Raw genomic sequence first — 6,000 nt, 5'->3', positions numbered from 1 at the left:
ACAACCATGATGTTTTCATTCACATCTCCTATACCAAAGATAGATAGATCCATAAATAATGATAGAGGGCCACCTAATCTGAGAATTCCTGGACAATCTTGCCATAGAATATGAAGTTTTCTTCCTCCAGTTGCTATGATGCCATAGTTTTCCAACTATATATCAATGATACTAACAATGAGTTACGTAACATAATCTAGTCTCTAAGTGACATTTTAATTTTAGTAATAATTGTATTCTACACAAGATTATTGAATGAACATATTGGACCTGTAACTTAATTTATTGCATTCATGTTTGCAAATATCCAAGCCATGTAGATGTGTAGATTGTAAAACAACTAACAGATATGTTGGACAAGTACAATGTACATGCAAAATCTTTTAGAATGGTAAGAGATAGAAATAAGCGCCAACCTTTTTGATGATCTGAAATTGAGACTCATTGCAAACAAAAGTAAAGATAATCGAATTTATAATATTTCCAATGTTTTTAGGGTTGTTGTATTAATAGTAGGCGATGTTGATAGTGGATCACCTACGAATATTATAATGGAGAATAGATGTGGAAAACTCCAAAGAATAAATGATTATCTAGGATTTCAATATCCATTGCTATTTCCTTATGGTGAAGATGGATATAGGCATCATATCAGCCATCGTGATACATGATGTGCAAGAACCAGAAAGAGGACACGCTTGACAATAAAAGAGTGGTTTTCTTTTTATATGTAGACAAGGAAGGGAGAAACATGTACTTTACTCAGATCAAGAATGTTTTTTCAAAAAAATTTTGTAGATGGATATACAATGTTAGAATTTGAAAGACTAAGTTTTATAAAAAATAATCAATCAAAGTGTGCAGCAACTAAAAGATCATCACCATGTACAAAAAATGGAACATGTTATAGATATTTTCCTATGAAGTTCTAGGATGAAACTACAATTAATAAAGAAGGTTATTGATAACACTCTAGATTTGCATATTTTTCTAGGTTAAAAATCTTCTTTTTAATTGTTTAGAATTAGGCTAGTTTTAGGTTTTTCCTTGAATTCTTTAGTTTTGTATAAATTTAGTTAAAATTAGGTTTTTAGATATAATTTTTAGTTTTTATTAATAATTAGAAAATTAATTTTTTTTTAAAAAATATTTTAATAAAAAAAATTCTTTCTTTTAATTGTTAAATTTTCTTCTCTTTAAGTTTGAATTGATCTCTTTTTGCTGCAGATTTGGGCCCTGGTTTCTTTGGGCTGCAATTTAATTGGGATAATGAAAAGCACATACTAGGCCGCTACTATTGGAAGCTGACGTTGAAGCAATTGGTTTCTGCTAGGATTGAACCTGTCGCTGAAATTGGACTGCACTAATTGGGCTTGCAGATTGAGTTGAACGACACCGTTTTGGTGTGCTGCTATTGCCCTAGGAATAGTTTGATCATTTTCCAAATGCACAGCTGCTGATTTGAAGAGCATTAGGGTGCACCTTTGCTGGTTTGGGCCGCTGTAATAGAGTAGAAGCTGCTAATGCATTAGGCTGAAATATTGGGTCATTGTTGTTGGAATTTTGGGCTTTAAGTGCAACGACGCCATTTTGGTGCGTCTTGGTAGCAGTTGCTTTTGGGGGTCTCAGTTTTGTAATCCATTTGGCAGAGAAAGAGAGCATTCTTGAGCAATTCACTTGAGTGGAAACAAACACCAAAGCTAGGGCTCCTGTGCGAGACGAAGAGAAGAGGCGTCCTGACCAAAGTTGACGACGCCAAGCTGGAGCGCATTACCTGCCCGGAGAAGATGACCGGAGCTGCCCGTTGGTGGGGATCAAACGGCCAGAGAAAAAAAGCAAGGAAGCAGATAAATAATGATCGTCCGATGAAGAAGAATAAGCATCCCAAGCAAGTTTCTATTTCCTTTCCCCGCTTTTATTTTTCTTTATTTTTTCTATAACCCTATATAAAGGGGTTTGTTTCTGCCATATAGACTACTACACACTTTATACACTTTCACGGAGACGAGACACTGAGTTTTCTAGTTTACATTTTAGTCTTAGGAGTAGATAGAGAGGACGCAGATTCTAGGGTTCTATCGCACTTTCAATAGTGAATTCAAATTCTCATGTTCTTGCGCCTCGTTTGTTCGGTACATTTTCGTGTATTCTCGTTTCTTGTTAATAATACTTTCATTTTTTATGTTCTTATGTGTTGAGTGTTTGTTGATTCTATTATCTTGATTTTTCTCATTATTTCTGTGTTCTTGATTGATGATGTGAGAGTCTTTCTCGTTGTGTTGTATAAAAAAATATGACTTAGACCATGTTACTCCACATAGTTGAAATTCCTTAGGGAATTACATGCCTCCACAGTGAGCATGACATACTGAGATGTTTTCTCGAGTTTGGAGATGAGTCTAATGAAAGAAAAACAATGTATTAGTATTTTGTTTCTGTTATTTCATTTTAATTAGAGTTTTGCATGTTTTAGAGTATATTACATGTTTCAATTGCATTTAGATTAGGTTTTGCATTTGGTGATGAAGTAGGATTTGAACTTGCTGTGATTTGGTATAGTAAGTGGACATTTACCCAATCTAGGTTCTAATTTGGAACTTAAATACCACACAGTGGGTATGACTGTCGAGGATGTCTTTTTGAGTTGTAAATGACTGCTTTTCTACACTAAAATTGGCACTTTTTATTCTAATTCACGATTCTAATCAACCAAAATGTTTCTACTCATTAGTTTAGGTGTTTGCTAATTTGATTTCAGTTTTATTTGAGAATAATATTGGCATTTTTGTTATTAGTTAATTCTGTTTAGAGTAGGATTTGATGCTTAGTTTAGAAATATATCTTGATTGTTAATGCATTCTTTTAGATTTAGGTTCTGCTTCTGTTATGCATTTTTTTTTAAAGACTTTCTTTCCTTATTTATTTTAGCATTTGAGTTCTGTTTAGATTGTAGGAAGTTGTAGTAAGTAGATTTTGTTGCTGTTTTGATATTGTTATTTTGTTCTCTTTCAGTACATTTCAAATTCTTTATTCTTTTAAACATATGTTAGTTTAGACTAGTTTCAACTCTTTTATTTTAGTTTCATTCATTTTAATTGTTCCCACCTAGTTTAATAGTAAATATTTAGTAAATAAAAACAAGACCTTAATCATATACTTTAATCTTAATTAGCTGAGTCTACGGATTGATTCCCTGGTTGCCCTATACTACATTAGTGGGGACTAGGGTTTGTTGACTTTTTGTGCGACCAAAAAGCCTTTCAACAGTTATGCATATTACAAAAGAAGAGACAATGGAGTGATTGTGGTTAAGTAAGGCATTGCATTAGATATTTTTTTGTAGTTCCTTACAACCCAAATTTACTTTTGAAGTACCAAGCACATATCAACATTGAATGGTATAACCAAAGTACATCAATAAAGTACTTATTCAAGTACATTAATAAGGGATATGATAGAACAACAACAACAATTTTTCCTAATAAACCATTTATAGACACCAATGTTTAACACATAGATGAGATCAAACAATACATTGATTGTCAATATGTATCTCCATGTAAAGCTTCATAAACAATTGTTTTTTCATTTCCTATTCATGGCAGAAATCCAACGGTAAAGAGATTATTTTTCCATCTTATTGGCAAACAATTAATATACTTTAAAGATGAGGATAATATTGAAAAACTCATTGTTAGGCCATGAGTTACAAAATCAATGTTTACAAGTTGGATGGAATGTAATAATACATACTACGAGGATGGAGAATTAACATACACACAATTTGTATCGAAGTTTATATGTGTCAAAAGAGACGGATGTTGGACTTCAAATAAGAAAGGAAACACCATCGAAAGACTCGTATATGTACGTCTAATTACAAGTGAATATTTCTAATTAAGAAGAATGTTGATAGTTGTCAAAGGTCCTTTATCATATGAAGATATCAAAATTGTTGATAGGATTGTATATGAAACATTTGAGAATGGCCTAAAGAATCCTATCAAATGATTCAGAATATTTGTAACAATACTATTGTCAATAGTATAAACAAACCAGAACAATTGTGGAACAACATTTGAGAATGGCTTTTGGATGGAATTCTATATAATGAGCAAAGAAGGATTGCAATGTCAGGTATGACAAATTCTCTCACTCTGTATCATTTTTAACAATTTGTAGAGCTTAACTAAAATGATTTTTTTTGTATAGTTATCCCTAGCCTCTGAACGATTACGAAATCTTACTTCAATAGAAATAGAGAAATTGCTAGAAGTAAATGGAAAGAGCCTAAATGACTACCCATCTATACCTTATCCCAATGGGTTTATAACAAGTCAGTTAGGAAACAGGTTGATTTATGCAGAAATAGGTTACAATGTCAATAAACAACATCTACTTCAAGCAAACTACAATTCATTCACACGTATTGCCTATTTATTGTTATCATCAATTTCTATAGTGATAAATTTTAATAAACTAAAATTAGCTCATACATTTTAGACTTAAATACTCTATCTATTGGTTTCTATTTTTGTCGATTTTATGTGAGACTCATTTTTTTTTAGATGTTCAATGTGGTCCTAGTTTTGGTAATTTATGTTCATTTTGGAAATTTTTCATGGTGTCATATGAATTTTTAACGACAAAGTGTACACGTTGGAAGTATTTGAATTAATTGTTCAATTTTTGCTTACATGGCTTGTTATATATTGTGTGAGTCGAATTTAATTGAATTAATCAAGGTTATTGGAATAAAATCATCTACTTATTTGCGGTTAAAAAACCTGTTTTATTTTGTTTTGTGATTGTGCTATTATTTAGGGTTTCGTGTTTTTGAATAGTGGTGGCATGAAGGATGAGTAATGATATGTGGCTCGAAATGCATATACGAGTTTCATGGTTCATCATGTTTTCAAGTTTGTGGTGGCGCGATTTTGATGTTTTTGTGATGGTTGATTTCTCCTAGTGAGTTGCATTTATGAGATGGTGGCAATGTCAAAGTGTTGTCGTGATAGTCGAAGATGGCACTATAGTGGTGGTAGCGAAATTTTTGATTTGGAGGAGATCTCGTTATGGCTCTATGATTTTGGTGGTGCGTCTTGGTTTGGGATTTAGGGCTTTTCTATATTGTTTTAAGGGCACACAAATATTGTTTTAAGGCTTTGGACATAAGTTTAAGTGACAATGAGAATAGAAAAATAAAATAACACAATTTTTAGAGGTAAGGTAAGAGTATTTGGTGGTGATTTAAGAAATATCCTTCCAGTAGTTCTAGGAGGAATCAAATCAGATATTCTACATGCAACTATAAATGTTTCATGCCTATGGTATCATTGTCAAATACTATATGAAAAAACATGTGTCTATCACAAGGTCATTCAAACAACAACAAAGAAAAATAAATTAAGCAATTCTCTAAATCACTAGTGCAGCGAAGGGAAACGACATCGGTTGGTTTTGACAATAGGCTTTGGCTTTCGAACCGAGGCATATACCGCCAAGGTATAAAGGTGGGGGACCTTTCGCCTCGGTTCAAACCGAGGTAATATGTCAAAGGGTTCTGCTTCGGTTCCCCTACACCCAAAGTAGTAAGAAGAAAAAAAAAAGTGGGGGGGGGGGGGGGGGGGGGGGAGAGGGGTTATCACCTCAGTTGAAACGAGGTAATAACGTGGACTAATGGCAGCGGTTTAGGCTAGAACCGATGCCAAATCCTTTTGTATTTTTTTTTTAAAATATCACGTGCACCATATGGCACCGGTTGTGGTTGAATCAAGGCCATAGACAAACATTCTACCTTGGTTCTGGTCACAACCGAGGTCTATTCTCCTGGAATTTTTTTAATAGTAAGTCTGTTTTTGTGATATCGATTATCACAAAAACAAACCTATATATAAAATACAATATATACAACACAAAATCAATATTTAACAACACGAGGTTTAAAGGATAATGTACAAAGTCTAATAACTATAAATCAAAATGTCCTAATGTATTTTA

Source organism: Vigna umbellata, chromosome 11, assembly GCF_029865625.1.
Source record: "Vigna umbellata cultivar VRB3 chromosome 11, Vumbellata_1.0, whole genome shotgun sequence".
In the NCBI taxonomy this organism is placed as follows: Eukaryota; Viridiplantae; Streptophyta; class Magnoliopsida; order Fabales; family Fabaceae; genus Vigna; species Vigna umbellata.
The sequence above is the reverse complement of the archived record's forward strand: the minus strand, read 5'-3'. Positions refer to the sequence as shown.